Consider the following 20,331-nt stretch of genomic DNA (forward strand, 5'->3'; position numbering starts at 1 on the left):
GTGCACCCTCAGCTCTTGTCTGCCCCCCATCCCACCGCCATTCTTTGCTTAAAGTGAGCGTGAAGTCAGGTAGCAGGAGACCAACCAGATGAAAAATGGGTATAACCAACATTCCTTTTCCACTGCCTTTTCTCACCGCCAACCCACTCCCAGGCCTTCGTGTCCTCTCCTCTAGCCAATCTTCTCTCAGGAAAGGATTAGATCGAGTATCTTTATACTGTTGTGGAAATACCGCACAACGCGTTACTATTTTGGAGGTATCTAAACTAGTTTTTCTTTTTTTTTTATCTACTCTGCTTGTCCGGAAACCCTGGTGGTGTAGTGGTTAAGTGCTACGGCTGCTAACCAAAGGGTCGGCAGTTTCAATCCACCCGGCTCTCCTTGGAAACTCTACGGGGCAGTTCTACTCTATCCTATAGGGTCACTGTGAGTCGGAATTGGCTCGACGGCACTGGGTTTGGTTTTTGTGTTTTATCTCCTTGTCTTAGAATTATCATCAGCACATTAACACTGTTGGTGGGTCCTCAGGGTCCTGGGGGAGGTTCGGTTTGAGTGGGGAGTCCCTGAACCACGCCGAACGTCTCTGCCTCCGTCGCCTGTGCGTGCAGTGCAGTGCAGCATGGAGGAGATGCCATCTCAGGTCCCTCCAGCCGAGGGGGGCGGCGTGGGACTGGTTTCCAGGCTCAGCCAGAAGGAAAGGTTCAAGCGGTTGCAGTTAGGTCCTTATCTGCTGTGGCCAAAGCCTAGAGTCCCACCCTCCTGGGGCGGGTCCCCCGTGGGTTCTCGTGTCACTGGCGCTCCGAGCGGGCGAGCGCGGCGCAGCGCCGCCACGGGTCCTCGGGCTCGCACAGGGGCTCACTGGGGCGCAGGGAGGTGTCTAGGTGGGGCGCCCGGCGGCAGGCGGTGTTTACCTGGCAGCAGGAAGCAGGGAAGCGGGGGCGGAGAGCGGCGCGGCCTCAGAGTAGGGCCTGTCAGTCTGCGCGCCTCCCGCAGCGAGGACAAGCCTGCGGTCCCGGCGGCCCGTGGCCCGACCCCGGAGAGCGGCGGCCGCCCTGGGACCCGCTGCCCGCGCGGCGCCCAGACCTGGTGCGGGACCGGAGGGGCAGGAGCGCAGCCCGGACCAGCGAGCACAGCCCGGTGGGTGACCGTGAGGACAGAGGCGGCCGGACCCCTTTGTCCCTTTTTTCCCTCGGAGCGGGTGGGGGCCGCGGGGTCCCGGCGGGGTCCGGGCGCGCGGCGCTCACCTGTGCAGGGCCGGGCGGGGGGCGGCCCTGCGGTGCCGAGCTCAAGCCCCCAACCCCCTGGCCTGGCCAGAGGCGAACCCCCGGGCTGCCCTGGGGTCGCGGGCCCGCGGAGGCCTGAGAGGGGAGCGGGCGCTGCGGCTGGGCAGAGTTCAGGGGTGAGAGGGACAAAGGTCACAGGGGCCGCTCTCGGCCAGGGGGAGGGCAGACGGGGGATCCGTACGACATTTAGTGCCTTCAAATTACACACCTGGAGCCGAGCGGACACCCCCTGCCCCCTCCCTGCGCGCGCGCGCACACACACACACACATACAGGAGGAAGTGTAGTTTCCCTTTGAGGAAGGAGGGCGGCGACACACGTCCCAGTACCCCGCTTCCGCCTTCCTCTGGTCAGTCACCCAGGGCTCCTGGGGCTGGCCCAAGCACCCTGCAGCCCACTTGCAGCCCACCTGCAATCCCATGCGCACGATCTGTCTACCAGTCCCACCGGCAGCCCACCTGCAGGAGTTGCTCTGTTCTTCCTGAGGCAGGCTCGGGGCACCTTCGACGGAGGGCGCCCTCCTGTGCAGGGCTGCCCGTCCTGACCCTGATGCTTTCGGTTTCGGCCACCCCTGGGCTAACCTGTTTGTATGGTGGTCACTCTGCTGACCTGAGGTGGCTCTTGGCCCTCAGGGGTTCTCTTGGTGGCAGCACCTGGTTTCTTAGGGTCCACTTCAGCCTCCATTTCGGAAGGTGGGGTGGGGATGGAGCTCAGTAAGACCCTGGCAGGAATGAGGCCCCTTCCCAGTTCTCTGTTTCCCAGTTGTGACAGTGTGAGAATCAACAACATGTGCTGCTTCTGGGAGCTGGTAAAGCACGTGCAGAAGCAAGTGTGCTGGGAAGCTGCCAGCATCCCTCAGTGGGGCCTGGCTGCTATTGTTGGGTGCTGTCCAGTCGATTCTGACTCATACCAAAAAACCATTGCTATCAAGTTGCTGCTGGCGGGGTTCAAACCGCCGACCTTTCAGTTAGCAGCCCAGTGCTTAACCAGTGAGCCACCAGGAGGCCTGGCTACACGTGTGGTCATCGAGTGGATTTTGACTCACAGCAATCCTATAGAGTAGAACTGCCCCAGAGGGTTTCCAAGGCTGTAATCTTTACGAAAGTGGATCACCAGGTCTTTCTCTCATGGATTCAAACGACCAACCTTTGGATTAGCAGCCAAGCACTTAACTATTGCACCACCGGGGGCCTGGCTAGAGACAGGATTTTCCAGGTGATGGGAAAGTCTGGTGGCATAGTGGGTAAGTGCTACCACTCCTAACCAAGAGGTTAGCAGTTCAAATCCTCCAGACTGTCCTTGGAAACTCTGTGGGGCAATACTACCCTGTCCTATAGGGTTGCTATGAGTTAGAATCGACTCGACAGCAGTGGGTTTGGTTTTGTGGGGGAAGTCTGGTTTGAGACCCTGGTTTTATAGCATTTTACAGATGACCTCCTACAAGTCAGGGGCCTTCCCTGAACTGGGGCTCCCCCCCCAGGCCATCACCGAGGGACATTTGGGGTCATGGGACACCCTGGAGAGAGCAGGTCTGGAAAAACAGGACCTGACTTGTCAGGGTACCTATACCATAGTTGTGTGTGTCCCTGGGAGCCAGGGGAAAGTATACTTCAGCAGGTTTGCTTCCGAGTGGGATGAACACAAATCAAGTTAAAAGGCAGGAGAATCGAGTTAAAGCTACTGCAAAACATTGGTTTACAGTCATTCTCAAGAATTAGCTATTCTGAAATGATTCTTCTTCTTAAGAAGACAAAAGCTCTTTGGTTCAAATCCACCTTGAAAATCTTTCTGAAGCACCGTACTTCTGCCCAGTGACAAGACCAGTTACTCAGTGATTTGGTATTTAATCGCTCCATGGTGACTTTGAACTTCAGTTCTTGCTTCTTGGTGGGTGGTGAGTGTGAGGATGTGTGTTAATCAAAAGCATCTACTGAAAACCGAAAATTGTTGAAATCAACCATTCTCGTTACTTTTGTACTTCTGTTTGAACTTTTAAATGTTAATTGAAGGCTAATTTGATTTTTTCAGTTTTTCTCTAAATTCTTTAAAAATTTAACACATTTAAGATAAGCAGCTGCCTCCATGCCTTCTCTGTTGTTGATGTTAGCTGCTATCGACTTGGCCCTTGACTCATAGCGACCCCATGTGACAGAGTAGAACTTCCCCGTAGGGTTTTCTTGGCTGTAATCTTTATGGAGCAGATTGCCAGGTCTTTCTCCTGCAGAGCAGCTGGTGGGTTCAAAGTGCCAGCGTTTTGGTTAGCAGCCGAGCACTTAACCATTGTGCCATCAGAGCTCCTTGATACTATCCTATTGCCCGGATCAGTCACAGGAGTCAGCCCAAGGCACGCAATTAGCAAGTGGCAGAGCCAAATTCCTTGCAGGTCTTCACTGCTGCCCTGCACTGCTCTGCAGACTAAGGCCTGCAGAGCACCCTCCGTTTTTTCTGGTTTTAAAGACTCCTGCTAATGAAGGATTGCTCCCGCAGACCATGTTTCTTTGTCAAAATGATTAGATCGTGAGGATCTGCTGTATGGCTTGGTTAGGTGTCCTCCCCTCGTAGCCTCAGTTGTCAATAAAGAATAAAAGAGTATATTTTAATTACTCTTACTATAATTTTTAATAAGTAGCCATGAAGCATAAGACATGTCCAGTATAGCCACTCAAGGGAGGTTCAGTCATGCCTGAGCCCCTTGGCCTGGGAGCTGTGTTTGATGGAACATACAACACGCCTGGGAGAACCCCAGGCTGCTCAGCAGATGGTGGAGAAGAAGCCAGGATATCTACAAGTAGATTTAAACCTGTATCAGTCAACATTTAACCAGAGAAATGGAGCCAGGAGGCGATGTATACTAAGAGATTTATATTCACCAAATTGGCTTACGTGATGGCACAGGCTAGCCAGGCAAGTCCAAAATCCACAGGGCAGGCCGGCAGGAAGGGTAAGCTGGAAAACCTGTGGTCCACATTCAAAATTTCCCCCAGTGTTTTGTAAAGGAGGGGGCCTAAAAAGACCAGAGAAACGCTCAACGAGCTGGATTGACACCATAGCCACAACAATGAGCTCAAGCCTACCAAGATCCTGAAGATGGCACAGGGCTAAGCAATGTTCCATTGTGTTATACGTGGAGTCCCCACGAGTGGAAGCCAGCTCGGCAGCAACGAGAACCAAAATGTAAATGTTAAAGATCTTAAGAATCTCTGGACTCAATAACTATTCAAGGTCAAAAATGTAGTTCTGAATGTTACTGTATTTTTTTTAAATTTGGAACTCTGTGAACACTACTGTAGAAATAGATGTATGCACAAAGAATGGGATTAAACAGACATGTGAGATGAATACTGGAATATATTAAAAATCCTAAAAACAGTAATATAGAAAAAGCAACCCAACAGAAAAATACGTGTGTAAACAGGCTGGTCTAGACAGAAAGCCTAGTCAGGGAACTGAAAATTAAAACTACGATAATATACGTTTTTTTGCATACTGGTAAAAAATAATAATAATAATTCTGATAACATCAAGTATTGGAAAAGAAGTAGAGAAGTGAAAACTTGCATTATTGTGAGTAGAAGTGTAAACAGGAACCACTGCTTCAGAGAATAATATAGAAACCTAAAAATAGATATACTCTAAACCCATTGCCATTAACTAGATTCCAGCTCATAGCTACCCGATAGGACAGAGTAGAACTGCTCCATAGGGTTTCCAAGGTGGAGCTGGTGGTTTCCAACTGCTGACCTTTTGGTAGCGGTCGGGTTCTTAACCATTAAGCCTCCAGGTCCCCGAGATATACTCTGTGGCCTCGCAATTCCACTTCTAAGTATGTCCTCTGCAGAGAATCCAATCTGGGTACATAAAAAAACACATAAGAAGGATGTTCAGTGAAGCCACTTTTTTAAACTTTTTATTTCAAGATAATTGTGGCCTCACATGCAGTTGTGAGAATAATAGAAAATGTCTAGATTCCCCCAATAGTATCATTTTGCAAAATGCTTGTACCATATCACAACCAGGAGATTATCATTGACAGAATCCACCAGCCTTATTCAGATTTACATATACTTGGCGCAGTGCTTAAGAGCTATGGAGAGCTACGGCTGCTAACCAAAAAGGTCAGCAGTTCGAATCAACCAGCCGCTCCTTGGAAATCCTATGGGGCAGTTCTATTCTGTCCTACAGGGTTGCAACGAATCAGAATCAACTTGACAGCAATGGGCTTGGTTTGGTTTGGTTTGTGTGTGTGTGTGTGCGCGCGCGCGCATCCACACACATGCACATTTAGTTCTATGCAATTTCTTCACATCTGTAGAACCTGTGACTGCCACCACAGTCAAGGTACAGGGTGGTTCCTCCACAAGAACCCTCAAGCTGACCTTTTTAGCCTCAGCCAGCTCCCTCTTTCCCCGTCCCAAGCCTTGGCAACGACGAATCGGGTCCTCATTTCTGATTTTGTCTTTTCAAGAATGCTATATAAATAAAATCATACACCATGCACCCATTTGAGATTGGTGTTTTTTACTAAACATAATGCCTTGGAAATCCTTCCAAGTTGTTGCCAGTACCTATAGTTCATTCCTTTATATTGCTGATGAGTATTCTGTGGTGTGGATGTACCACTGTTTTTGTTTTGTTTTTAACCATTCACCCGTTGAAGGGCATTTGGGTGGTTTCCAAGTTTGGGTTATTGCAAATAAAGCTGCTGTGGTCAGTCGGGTTCAGGGTTTTAGTGAATCTAAGTTTTCATTTCTTGTAAACAAATGCTTAAGAGTACATTTATTATATACTAAACATGGTAAACACATGTTTAATTTTGTAAGAAATGGCCACACTGTTTTCCAGAGTGGCTGTACCATTGCGTGTGAGCTCCCACCAGCCAGCAGTATGCAAGCTTTCCAGTTTCTCAACAACTTTGATAGCATTTGGTGTTGTCACATTTTGTATTTTAGCCATTCTAACAGGCATGTAGTAATATCGTAATATGCTTTTAATTTGCATTTCCCTAGTGGATATGAAGGAGCCCTAGTGGCACAATGGTTAAGCGCCTGGCTACTAACTGAATGGTTGATGGTTCCAACCCACGTAGTGGTTCCTCGGAAGAAAAGGCCTGGTGATCTGTTCCCATAAAGAGTACAGCCTACGAAACCCTGTGGAGCAGTTCTACTTTGTCACATGGGGTTGCTATGAGTCAGAATTGACAGCACACAACAACAATGGATAATGATGTTGAACATCTTTTCGTGTGCTTATTTGCCACCTGACTTGTCTTTGGTGAAAAAGTTGTTCATGTCTTTTGCCCTCTTTTTAATTACGTTGCATGTTTCCTTACTGTTGAGTTTTGAGGGTTCTTTACATACTGCAGATACGAGCCCTGGAGCCCTGGTTTCAGGGTTAGTTAGGATTTGACATCTGCTGAGTCCCTGAGATGTTAGAGCGTAATTTTGTGCAATAAATAGCTCACCTATTTACTCTTTCCTCAAATGTTAGTTTAAATGAAGGATCAGTGCTATGAACTTCTTGATGTGAGGGTTTATTTTTATGTGATATCTTTTGTTTCATATATACGTATCATATTTATATTTATAACCCATTAAGGCCTAACTACAGCCCTAGTGTTGCAGTGGTTAAGAGCTTGCCTGCTAACAAAAAAATCAGCAGTTCAAATCCACCAGCCTCTCCTTGGAAACCCTATGGGGCAGTGCTACTCTGCCCTATAGGGTCGCTATGAATCGGAACCTACTTGATGGCAACCGGTTTGGTTGTTTTTGTGGAAGGCCTAACTAAGCTTTTTCCTCTCTCCCAAGAAAGGTATATTTTCTAAAAGGACACACAAAAATTGAAATAGCCATGTTTTATCCCTGAATAAGATGACCCCTCTTGCTAAGTTAGGAACTCTGTATCATCCTCTGAGGGGTAAAGCACAAATGATATTTGTAAACTTCTCAAGTGTTCTCAAGTCCTGTCGTCTTCTTCAATCTTACGGCAACCCAATGAATGGAGAGAGGTTGATGTTCCTATGTGGAAATGAGAAAGCTCAAGTTCGCGGTGGGCTACACCAAGCCCTGTGCTTTTCTACTCCGTCAGGGTGACTCAGGTGGCAACCAGTGAGATTTGCCCTGTACATCTGTGGTCCCAGGATACATTTCTGAGACCCAGTCGTTCCTACACTTGTCTCAGACCTTCACCACTTCTCACTGGTTGCGATGATGCTTACCTAGCTCTCACCAGAAGCTCCTCAGTCAGAGGGAAACATCAGGGGCTGGAGAGGGTCCAACAGGCCAGTGACCTGGCTATGCCGCCCCCTGTGGGCAGGCCACAGGGGGCTCTCTGGGTCCACTCGGACAGGAAGGTCTGCATTCGGTGGCTCATTCTGAAAGGAAAGAAGCAGGTATGAAAGCATAGGAAGTGTTTCTCCTGAGTTGTGACTGATGTACCACACCAAAAGTGACACTGATTTTATATAGGGGGGCAGTGCCCTATTGACGCTAACAACATAAGGACAGTGTCTTAGTCATCTAGTGCTGCTATAACAGAAATACCACAAGCAGGTGGCTTTTACAAATTTATTTTCTCACAGTTTAGGAGGCTAGCAGTCTGAATTTAGGGCGCCAGCTCTAGGGGAAGGCTTTATTGGCTCTGGGAGAAGACACTTGTCTCTTCATCTTCTGCTCCTTGTTCCCTGGTGATCTTAATGTGGCATCTACCTTCCCCCATCTGTGCTGGCTTCTCTGTACCTAATCTGCTTGGTTTATATCTCAAAAGAGATTGATTTAAGACACACCCTGCACACACTAATAGCATCTCATTAACATAACAAAGAAACCCATTTCCAAATGGGACTATAACCACATGTGTACCAAAAACCAAAACTGTTGCCATTGAGTCAATTCCGACTCATAGTGACCCTATAGGACAGAGTAGAATTGCCCCATAGGTTTTCCAGTGAACGTCTGGTGGATTCAAACTGCCAACCTTTTGGTTAGCAGCTGTAGCTCTTAACCACTACACCACCAGGGTTTCTAACCATATGTGAGTGCACATTTTGGGGGGACGTAATTCAGTCTGTAACAGACAGGTGTGATGCCTTCAGAGCTTCAGGGAGGTTGGTCAGAGGTCTGGCGTCACTGCTTTCTCAGGGGAAATCAGCTTCCACTCACCAACTCCTGGTGATTTTTCTTCAGGATGTAATGCTTCTTCTTGGACTGCCCTGTAAGTCTTAAACTGCAAAAAAAAACAGTTGAAACAACCCTTCAGTAAGTGTTATCAAATGAATGACTTCCATAGCACCTCGATTCTGTTTTATTTAGTAGTTAAGGTCTGCGTTTGGTTTCTATCCTCTCAATTTTAAGATTGTCTACAAAATTATTACTGGCATTAAACTTTTTTTTTCTGAAGGTAGAGTTAGACTTTGCCTTTTGTTTTCGACGTTGTTTTGATGAGTAGGCAGTAGTCCTGACCATCTTGAAATTCTGATTACTGCTTCTGCGACGATGGGCATTAATTCTGCTGTTGGCTGACCTGAGTCAAGTGCTGTTGCAGGAGAGGCTCTGCAGGGGACAAAGCTGAGACACAGGGGGTCAGTGTTGGCCTGAGCTAGTCTGACTCCAGGGATCCCACTCCAGGTGGGAAGCCACTCCTGGCGAGACTGTCTATAAAGTGTGCCTCCATGAGAATGATTTGTACAGTGATGGCCTGAGCCACTGGTATGACACATGTCACTTTACTTTCTGAAATCAGAATCCGTTTTCTGAAATTTCTGTCTTTCAGAGAATGACTGCTCGACACGGGGGTTAAATTTCCTTCTGTTTCAGGAGAGCTGGTGTAGAAGGGCGGAAGTGGTGAGGGTGTGATCTTTGTCAAACAGAGGGTGGTGAACATGAATTATTTGCAGAAGAGTTGTACGTGTGGGTCCCAGCTCGTGTCAGCTCCTTCCTAGCTGTTCAATAAGCAGAGGTTTCCTCGCTGGCAGAAGCACTGCGAAATCGGTGCTCAGGTCTTCCAGGCATCACGTGATGTGGAAACTTCCCAGGGAGCACTGCATGGGGCCAGATCCCGCCTCTTCACCTCTGCTTCTAGGATGGCTGCCCCCTTGCACAGCTTTCAGGGTGGGAGGTGCTCTTCTCCAGTTTGGGGAGCATTTTGTTTTGGGGAGCTTAAATGTCTTCTGCAGTAGAGACAATGTTTTATTCATCCTAGTATCTGCCACGGTGCAGAGAAGACTGATTTGAGCAGAATAGATTCTTGGTATTTGTTGCATAAATCTTTGGGCAGACTCCACTCTTTCTAATCATCATCTGCTATTTGAAACATGCCACAGCCAGAATGTCACAGAAGCAGTATGTCTGTATGGGTTTCCTAGGGCTGCCGTAACAAAGGACCACAAAGGACCACAAAGTGGGTGCCTTTAAGCTACAGAAATGTGCTGTCTTCAAGTTCTGGAGGCTGGAAGTCTGAATTCAGGGCGTGGGCAGGGCCCTGTTCTCGCTAGAGGCTCTAAGGAAGGCCCTTGTCTCTCCAGGCTTTTGGTAGCCCCGGGCATCCCTTGGTTTGTAGATGCACCTTCACAGAGCCGTCTTCCCTCTATTGCCTCTCTGTCTGTCTTCTTCTCTTCTATATGGGCACCACTCAGATGGGATTAGGACCCACTGTGCTCTAGTGCAACCTCATGTTAACTAATAACACCTTCAAAAGATCTTATTTCCAAACAAGGTCACGTTCACAGTACTGGAGGTTAGGACTTCAGTGTATCCTTTCGGGGGGGACACAATTCAATCCATAACAATGTCTACATCTGTTTTCCACCAACCGGAAGTGAGTTAAAGAATTGGGGTATGATTTATTCAGCTTAGTATGGTGCCTTATGAAGTCAAGGTAAATTGAAGCAGTAATTTCATAAAATAATGATTTTCACCTATTTCAGGAGCTAGGCTTCTCTTATATGTGGGTTTGGAGCGTTTTGTTTGTGTTTGTGCTAGTTCTTTCCGATGTCTGAAAAATGTAATAACCTTGAAATAGCTTGAGACCAAGGATTTATGAAGTAGAAACACCAGCTGCAGTTGTCTGCCTAGAAAACCACGGAGGAGAAATTACATTTCCCAGGCAGGCATAATGCACCCAGGCTTTCAATATTTCATCTTATATTGCTTTATGAAAGGTGTGTGGTTTTAAAAGGCAGATGATGGTTCTGTTATTTCATCATTATTTTCCAGTGTCAAGACTTATTTTGAAACAGGGAGGATTTAAGCCAGATATTAAAAGCAAACCTTATTCATCTCAACCTGGTGGTTGGAAGTTGTTCTGTGAAGGGCAGATGGAATTCAGAGCTGTGTGCACCAGGCAAGCAGCCCCCTGAAAATGCTGGGAAATGTCGTGTTGAACACTGCATTAGCTAATAGTCCCAATGCTGAATAAAAGAATGTTTACGTCGGATCAGCAACACCCAAGTGAAGCATGCTACAGGAACTCAAAGTAAACTTGAATGTGAGGATAGCGTGAGACCTAGACTGAGTCTGTCACCATTAAAACAAAACAAAACATTTGCTCATGAAGATGGAAAAGGTCTCGGGTTGTGTTTGTGTGTAGGCTGGTGTGTTACAGTCACTCTACCGGGACCCAAATCCCCGAGACATAACTTCATTTGCTTTTATGGCATTTATCAAAGAGAAATTTGAAACTTTACCTGGACTCAGGGCTTCCTCAGCCCATGAAGAGGGAAATCCCAACCTTTTCACATTGAACTATGCTTAGTTACCATGATAGCTATGGCCAGATTCAGTGGTAGGAATCTGCCCTTCCAATCTCAATAGCTTTTCATCTGTTAGACTAATTTTCGTAGTTGCTTTCTGTGGAGTTTTGGGTATTGCTGATGAGATGGATTCTTGGCTAATTATATGCATTTTGGTAGTATATTATAGAGAGACCCAGGAAGGATGGATATGGAAAAAGGCAGAGAGGAGAGGCAGAAACCGTTAATGCATTTTTTAAAATGGGTCAAGTTCAGACCCAAATCGGTGCCCTTAGGCCTCCTGAAAGAAAGGAGAGAACCGTCCAGCTGAGGTCATTGTATCTGGCACCAACTGGCATGGACCTCATCTAAGTAGAAGAATGAGAATCAGCATTGACGTCAGTCCAAAACTCATTCCTGTGAGGTGGAGGTCACACATATCTCCCCCCTCCAGCCTTTTTACCAATTCTGACACCAGCTGACCACCCCAAGCACTCTCTACTTCTCTCCTAGGTTCCATTAATTCACTGCAGTGCCCACACAGAATTTACAGACCCTACTCACAGTTACATGGTTCATTAGGGAATTAACATGGGATCAGGATTAAACGGAAGTAACGGGAACAGGGTCAATATCAAGAAGCACACAGGCAAGGTCTGGAAGTTTCCTCCAAAGTGAAGAGCACATCTCTCGCTTCTTCCGTGCAGGACAGTTCCCCACCCCCACCCCACCCCCACACCCCACTATGCAGGCCTCCTCTTGGCCCCCTCAGGACAGGTTCCTCATGGCCCCTGCTCTGCTCAGGCCAGTGTTATAGCCCTTTTAGCTCTGCCAACAAGTGCCTGGAGAGACCCCACTCCACCAGCAAGCCTCTTGCCTGAAGGCCCTCAGCTCTCTTGCTCTGTGGATCTGTGAGCCCTGCTGTAGCCACCTTTCCTCCATGGGCCAGGAAGCCCACTATATCATCTTGTACCAGTCTTCTAGCTCTGCTGCTGTCACTCCAGTGGTACAACTCCCTCTGTCTCCTGGGTCTAAGCAGCTCTCAGCACAGGGACCCCAGGTCCAAAGGAAAAGCTCTGCTCTAGACTCTTCTTGGTGGTAGTAAGGTACTCCCTAACCTCTGTGGGATGTCTGCTTATATAGGCACGTGGCTCAGTCCTGTTGGGGGCAGACCTGTAGGGCTGCAGGGTCCAACAGTGGTTTGGTTTTGTCTTCTGATTTATGCACAGTGCCTCACTCCAAAAAGGATGGAGACAAAAGTATGTGAGGTGGTTGTTATAGCTCCCATCAAGTTGGCCCCCAACTCAAGGTAACAGACCATTGTGATCCATAGGGTTTTCACTGGCTGATTTTCAGAAGTAGATCTCCAGGTCTTTCTTCCTAATCCATATTAGTCTAGAAGCTCCACTGAAACCTGTTCAGCATCACAGCAGCATACATACCTCCAGTGGTAGATGGGTGATGGCTGCACCTGAGGATCCTTGGCTAGAAATAGAACCTGGGTCTCCTGCATGGAAGGAGAGAATTCTACCTCTGAGCCACCAGTAGTGAGTCTCACCTCCAAGCTCAGCCCAGAGGCCCAGGAGAGGTTGCCCTTCTAGCATCCTATGGACCAGAGGAGGAAGAAGGGCAGGTGTGCTGGCATCCTGCCTCATCTTGGCTCTGTGGCTGCTCTCTCAGGCATGGCCACCTAGTAGACACGCAAGATGACGTTTCACAGCATCTCACCTTGGACTGGGCTCCCATGTCATGGACCTGGATGTTAGCAGCTGCTCAGTGTCCCAGGGCTAGCGTCCTCAGTTCCTGGCTTGTAGAAATTGCCGAGGCAGTTACAGGTGGCTGGGACTCGAGAGATCCCTACCCGTATTTCCTGAGAGGGAAAGCAAAGGAGGCCCTAGAAATGAGCAGCCTATCCAATCACAGCTGCCAAGCAGAGACAAGGGTTTTGGTCACTGCTCCCATCTGTGTTCTTCCCTTCTCATCACACTGGCTTTGATGTTTCCACCCCGACTTGAATCCTGGGATTGGGGTTGGATAAGAAATTATGTATCCACAAGTGTTACAGATTTGGAGAAATAAATATTTAGAAGTCCCAGGTGCTGCAAACAGTTAACGCGCTTGGCTGCTGACTGAAAGGTTGGAGGTTCAACCTGTGTTCCATCCACAGGAGCCTTGGAAGAAAGGCCTGGTGATCTTCTTCCAAAAATCAGCCATTGAAAACCCTGTGGATCAGAGTTCTACTCTGACACACATAGGGTTGCCATGTGTCAGAGTTGATGACCACCAGGTTTTGTTTTTGCTGTTGTTTTCAGAAATAACTTACACACTTTATTATACCGTGGTCATGACTTATCAGTTAAGCCACAATATTGTGAGTATACTCTTCCAAGATGCTGACTTTTTCAAACCATACCCTTACTTCTTAGGAAAGACATTCCTGGACAGTTTTGATTTTGATGGAGCAATAATATTGTAGGCCTCGACCTAGCAGGAATAATAAATCACTGCCTTTTGAAAGGATATTGATCTTTTGAGGCCCTCAAGATACCATTTGGAAATTAAATGGCATGCAGAAAACACTTGGAAATTCAAAGTTCCTCCAAATGCAAGCTTATTGGTGGTCTAACGTTCATGGTATATGCCTTGTGCTTTCGGTGTTTGTTATTTAATTACTCATTTAAACATCATTTTTTCAATAGCAGAATTTAAAAAGATGCTTAGTTGAATGATGTATTCTTGAGGTACTTCAATATTTGCTGTTACTCTATGATTATGTTCATGTCCAAGGAAATGAGCTATGAACACTTTGCCAGTGGTGTTGTCGTTAATAAATTTAGTCATCAGAACATTCACCGAAGAGTCTGAAAGGGGATGGTATCTCTTCTAATCCTTCCTTAATAAATCAAGACTTAGTGCATTGAGAAAACATTTTTTTTTTTTTTAGTATAAGAACCTGTCAAAAGAAAAAAAAATTTTTTTTTTTCTTTTAGTCTCCTAGTGCTGCTGTAACACAAGTACCGCAAGTGGGTGGCTTTAAAGAACAGAAATTTATTGTCTCAAAATTCTGGAGGCTGAAAGTCCAAACCAGGGTCTCAGTGGTGTTGATCCTTTCCTTGTCGATAGCCCTGGGCATTGCACAGTTCCTTGGCTTGTAGGCAGTCCTCACATGGTGTCTCTCCCCATTTGTCTCCACGTTCATTCTACTACTTCTATTACTCAGAAGTGATTAGATTTAGAACCCACCCTACTCAGGTATGACCTAATCAACATAACAAACAAAACCCTATTTCCAAACAGAATCATATTTACAGATGTAAAAAACCAGTTGCCATAGAGTAGAATTCTGCTCCATAGGGTTTTCAATGGGTGATTTTTCAGAAGCAGGTCACCAGGCCTTTCTTCTGAGGTGCCTCTGGCTTGACTCAACCTTTCAGTTAACATGTGAGCACATTAACCCTTTGTACCACCCAGGAACTTCCTGCCTCGCCACAGGGCTAGAGGATGAAAGAAGCATTACTTCCAGAAGGTTTTGGGAGAACCTCACGCATAGTAAGCTTCCTGCCATGTTGGCAATCGATAAGTTCCTGGCTCCAAATCAGGGGTCTTCCCCCGAACTGTATGCTCTTGTTGTCACTGTCTCCCATCCCTCTCTTTAAATACAATTGTCACTTGCTAACATCCTTTATCTTCCCATGGTGTCTTGGAAGCAAGGAGCTCCCTGGTAAAATGTTGGATGCTGGAGCTTAGCTCTGGTCTCTCCAGGACCAGGGTGGAGGTGGCAGCCTAGCAGAGCATCCTGTCCCCCAATTAGGATCCAGAGGCTTTGGGTCAAGGATTTGCATATTCAGATATCCTCCATCTTTTCAAGTCAAGATTCAGGGCATGGCTACTCTGGCCCCTGGCCATGTTAAACTCCTCAGCTGAGACCAGGACCTGCACTTCCTCACTTGCCTGCGGGCTCCCAACACCATTGGCCTGCTGTCGGGAATTTCTGAGTCGCTGGAGGTGGATGAAACCCCGCAAGTGAAGTAAACATGCCACTGTCATTGTTACTCGCTGGCTCTGGCCACAAGGAGTGCCTGCAGTGTTTGTGTCTGTCTCGAGTCATGCTCCATACACGCCCTGGTTGTAATGGTGCAGGAAGGCCCGCTGTTCTCCTGACTAATGCTATGTGCTTGTAAAACATTAACTAGCCACGTCCCCAGGGTGTCCAGGAAATTACCGTTTTCCATCACGAGCCAGCACATGGGGAGGAGCCTGCTCATCGGGGCTTCCTACAGGCCAGCACCCTGCCTCCATGCCAGCCAGGCAGTGCGTCCAGGAGGAACTTATGTAAAGTGTCCAGCAGGCACAGGACTAGGCTTCAGCCGTGATTATTATCCCCACAGCAGGCACCAGGCCTCTGAGCCCCGCCAGGACGGGGTGGGTGTGTCAGCCATGCCCTCACGAGTCCCCTCCCTGCCTGATCAGAGTCTGCCGGCGTGACTGTGCTCGTCCCATCTCAGTGGCCACAGATGAGCATCAGCGTGCTCAAGACCTGGTTGCTTTTCAGCTTTCCACGCTAGCTCCAGAAGACCAAGCTGCTTACCTGACTGGGGACTTGTGAATGCAGTAACAGGAAATCTTCAAAGGAGCTCTCACTTAAACGCAGTCATGAATTCTGCTTCCACCTGCATTTTCGTTCCAAGAAAATACTCTTTTGTACTTTAGATGGGTGGTAATTGAACTACACCAAAAGCGGGGTGCCCCAGAACTAGTTTTTAGAATAGCGGTTCTATCTTCAATGTCAAGGGGCCTCAAGCAGGTTTCCAACAAACTCGATTTTAACGTAATTTCATCATTTTCTTTGAAATGATCTATCAATAATTTTAAGGAAGCGTTCTTTTGTGCTGTAAATCCACTTCTCTCTGGGAGTTCTGGGGGAGACTAACAGTGGTGGCAGCCAGCTAACGGGTGGTACTGCCTGATATCGCCAAAGCCAGCATTCCCACCCCGGAACATCAAGAAGCTGGTTCTTCCTGGGCAATTCTCACATGAGTGAGTCCGCACTGGGCTTAGGAAAGGCCTCTAAGAGCCGTCAGGACGCCTAGCCCAATGCAGCTCCTGACAATGGTTCTAGGGTGTATGTAGACTTCTTAGGTGGACTGTGGCCTTGACCTCAGAGAATTGGGAAGATCGAAGATCAGGAGGAAAGGAGGCCTGGGCAGGTGAGACTCTACCCCAGCTTCAGAGGTGGGGGAGGAGGCCAGGTGTCAGGGTGCTTGGCCCTGAGCCCCCGCCTTAGGCAATCATCTGCTTGAGTTGGGAGGGTTGATTCAGAGCGGGCTGCATGAGCCCCCTGCCAGTGATTTCTGAATCTTAATGCATCCTGCTAACCGAAAGGTCGGCAGTTCGAAACCCCTAGTGGAGAAAGATGTGGCAGTTTATTTCTGTAGAGATTTACAGCCTTGGAAACCCTATAGGGTCATCATGAGTTGGAATCGACTCGACAGAAGTGGGTTTTGGATGCATCCTGCACACACACACCCACGGTGTCTGTGCAGAGTGGGCCTGTGACGGAAGGGAGGGGTGTGGGAAGCTGTGGGTGTCAGACCTTTGCCGTCGATATGTTGAGCTTCCCACCCCCTGCTCTAGTCTATAAAATGGTGTAGTTATTTTTATGGCATGTGTGTGTCTGTGTGTGTGTCTGTGTGTGTGTGTGTGTGTGTGTGTGATTTATGTTTGGCTCTTGGTTTTGGTGCTGCTGGCTGTTGTTTACTATGTTATGAACACAGTATGTTACAGAACATTCTGACCTGAGAAATAGAAATGACAGTCTACAGAAAGAAGCATGGATGATAACTGCTCGGGTCTGGTAGAGAGAGGAAAATGGGGGAAGAAGAGGAAAAGGGAGAGAGGGAGAGACAGAGACAGGCAGGGGGAGGAACGGAGTAGAAGTTAGTCACTAAGTTACATTATTTTTTTCCTTGCGAAATCCCTTATTTATTTTACACACGTGTTCCTTGCCCTTTTGAACCTGGTCTCTGGGTTTTATTTTACAAGTCAGAGAGGTACGTTGTCCACCCGGCCAACTTGATGCATCGCCAACCACTCTTCGGGGGGTGGGGTATATTTTCATCTTTGCAGGTGGGGTGGGCGGAGGTGACACCTCAAACCCCGACCACGCCAGGGCAGGTCTCTGAGGGTGCAGCTGGCTGCTGTCCCAGTTACAGGAGGTTTGCTCCGAGGGTTTAGCCATATAAGACTGGGTAGGCCTGTGCTGGGGCCATGCCTGTCCTGCTACCCCCACCCTGTGCTCCATTGGCTTGGAGTCAGGGGGCCCTGCAGTGGGCTATTCTCCACACCCTACAGCTTTCTGCTAGGCTGTCCGTCCTGTATTAGCATTCCCGAAAAGGAAATGATGTGGCCCTTGGGAATTTTAACTCTTTCCCATTCATTACCTTTATGCAGGCTGTCCCGTTCCTGGGACACATTGTCTACTCCTCTCTCCTTCAATCTGAATACTGCACAGTATTTTCCCTCAAGGTTCGACCCACAGCCCAGTTGTCAAAGAAGCCTTTACTGGTGTGTAAAATCCACATCAATCTCTCCATTATTTCCATTCTTCTAGAATGGATATCACCTCCAAAACACAACAATACTCCTATGCACCAGGCGCCGCTCACCCAAACCTGGCAACCAGGCCAGAAGTAACCTGATGTCAGTTGATCTCAATTAGGAGGGAAGGAAGGGTTCAGTCAATCAAGTTAAAATGAGCCAATGGTTGATCTTCTGCATTTCTTCCTCCTCTTACCTTTATAAACCTCATTGTACCTCGCCTCTCTGAGCCATTTGCTTTTTCTAGAATCAAAATGGTTCCCAATATGCATATAAGGAGCCCTGGTGGCGCAGTGGTTAAGCCCTTGGCAGTTGCTCCATGGGAGAAAGACGTGGCAGTCTGCTTCCGTAAACATTACAGCCTTGGAAACACTATCGGGCAGTTCTGCTCTGTCCTATAGGGGCACTGCGAGTTGGAACCGACTAAATGACAACAGATATATGCATATAGAATAAGTGTTTAGAATAAACCCTCTGTCCAGTTTCGGTGAGTTTTGATTATTTTTAACACAGGAAACGTTAGCACTTTGGGATCATAGCTGGCTCCCTGTTGGTCTGCATCTGCACTCAGCGCCACAGGTGACAAACAAGCTCTGTTCTAAGAGAAGGAGTTACACTATTGGGATGCTACCAGGGCCGTTGGCCTTGCGTGCATTGCCTTATTTAATCCTTGCCACACTACACGGCAGATATTGTTATCCTCCGTTCTCAGAGGAGAAATCAGAAGCTGAGAGAAATTAAATTTGCTAAGCTCCCCCAGTAAATAATTATTGGCAGGGATGGAATTAAACCCCAAATAATTGCTGGCATATACTTTTCACCAGCTGTTATTGCAAGATATTAGGTAGAGAATTAAGAAAGTCTCTACTGTTTTTATTATGAAACTTGTGTGTCCAGGTACATGTTTATAAGAAACAGGCTTTCATTATTCATATGTTTTCTCAAGGTTACTTGATAGAGTAAGGAGCACTGGTGGCTCAAGGGTTAAGCACTCAGCTGCGAAACCGAAAGGTTGGCAGTTCAAACCTGCCCAGCAGCTCCGCGGGAGAAAGACCTGGCGATCTGTTGCCATAAAGATTACAACATAGAAAACCCTATGGGGCAGTTCTACTCTATCACCTGGGGTTTCTGTGAGTCGGAATCGACTCGATGACACCCAACAACGACTGTTAGGGTAAGGCGTTACTTTTCTTTATTGTGCTAATTAATAATTTAGGAATGTATGTTATCTTAGACCTATCCTCACACTCTTTTTTTCCACACAGAACACATTCATAATGTAATTAGGAGCCCTGGTGGCACAGTGGTTGAGAGCTACAGCTGCTAACTGAAAGATTGGCAGTTTGAATCTACCAGGCACTCCTTGGAAACCCTGTGGGGCAGTTCTACTCTGTCCTATAGGATAACTATGAGTTGGAATCGACTCAACGGCAATGGGTTTTTTCGTTTGTTTGTTTTGATTAATTCCTATTTTTCACTGTGACTTAGCTATCTAGTGCTGTTTTAAAAGAAACATCACAAGTGGATGGCTTTAACAAAGAGAAATTTATTTTCTCATAGTCTAGTAGAAGTCCAAATTCAAGATGTCAGCTCCAGGGGAAGGCTTTTTCTCTCTGAAGGAAGGTCCTTCTCATCAATCTTCCCCTGGACTAAGAGCTTCTCCTCACAGGAGCCCTGGGTCCAAAGGACACACTCTGTTCCCAGTGCTTTTTTCTTGATGCTATGAGGTCCCCAACTCTCTGCTTGTTTGCCTTTCATCTCTTGTAAGATAAAAGGTGGTGCGGGCCATACTCCAGGGAAACCCATTTACGTTAGATTAGGGATGTGACCTGAGCAAGGGTGTTACATCCCACCCTAATGCTCTTTAACCACATGCAGAGATTATGATTTGTAACACATAGGAAAATCACAAAATGGAGGACAACTACACAATACCTAACCAAGCTGACACACATTTTGGGGGGACACAATTGAATCCATGACACACTGTAATATATTCCTAGAGGCCTTGATGTACTTCCACCTAGATTCAGTCTCCTCAGCTTTTCTTAACTGGGAATTGAGAATCAAAGGGCCTAGTTTACAGGTTATTCCTATAATTCAAGCATGACGTGGTTTATAGAAACGTGAAGGATGAAGCCAATCACTGTAAATTATTCCTGTATCTCCATAGAAACATTTTAGAATTGTTTTCTTGAACATGGGCTCTAAAAAATATTGTGCAATCAGTAGCAAGTTATAAAAGCAACGCTGAAAGAACTATAAACCTGTAAAAATGATACAGCTGTGATCTGTGTCACACAGCATGGGCATAAATACACTGTACACATTGGTTATGAATAAGCCCAAACACACAGTGAAGCACAAAAAAACACAGAGTTACTTCCACCCTACCATAAATTTGATCTTGCGTTGCTGTACCGAACTTGTGTATCAACTAAACTCTCAACAGGGACGAAGTTTGTCTCCTCACATTTTAGAAGGTTCTAGGAGGGGGCTGAGGTGATTTGTTGGACCCCATCTACCAGGCCAGCTCTCTAGGAAGATTGGAATTAAGGTCTTCTTTATCCCACGATAAATTTATTTAAACAAAGGGTTTTGCAGTATCTCCAGTGTCTATAAAACTGCACCCAAAGGTATTTCAGAAATGGCCCATTTGGCGTTTTAAAATCTGAAGGCTTCTCTGAAGGTTTGGAGAATTGTTTTCTCTTGAATCTCCTATTTGCAT

General features: G+C 47.1%; 1 protein-coding gene across 10 annotated transcripts in view; it reads left to right on the forward strand.

The window, feature by feature from the left end:
- Positions 1-813: 813 nt before the first annotated feature.
- Positions 814-20,331, forward strand: part of MBP (myelin basic protein) — a 126,247-nt gene continuing 106,729 nt past the window's right edge. For 9 of the 10 annotated variants that reach the window (XR_010323428.1, XR_010323430.1, XR_010323429.1 and 6 more), the window contains exon 1: positions 1,026-1,137. The gene's annotated coding sequence lies outside the window, so the exon portion shown is untranslated. Of the gene's footprint in view, positions 1,138-20,331 lie in introns of all 10 variants that reach the window. The other variant, XM_064294387.1, reaches the window with a different exon arrangement.

This window comes from Loxodonta africana, chromosome 11 (assembly GCF_030014295.1).
Source record: "Loxodonta africana isolate mLoxAfr1 chromosome 11, mLoxAfr1.hap2, whole genome shotgun sequence".
Classification (NCBI taxonomy): domain Eukaryota; kingdom Metazoa; phylum Chordata; class Mammalia; order Proboscidea; family Elephantidae; genus Loxodonta; species Loxodonta africana.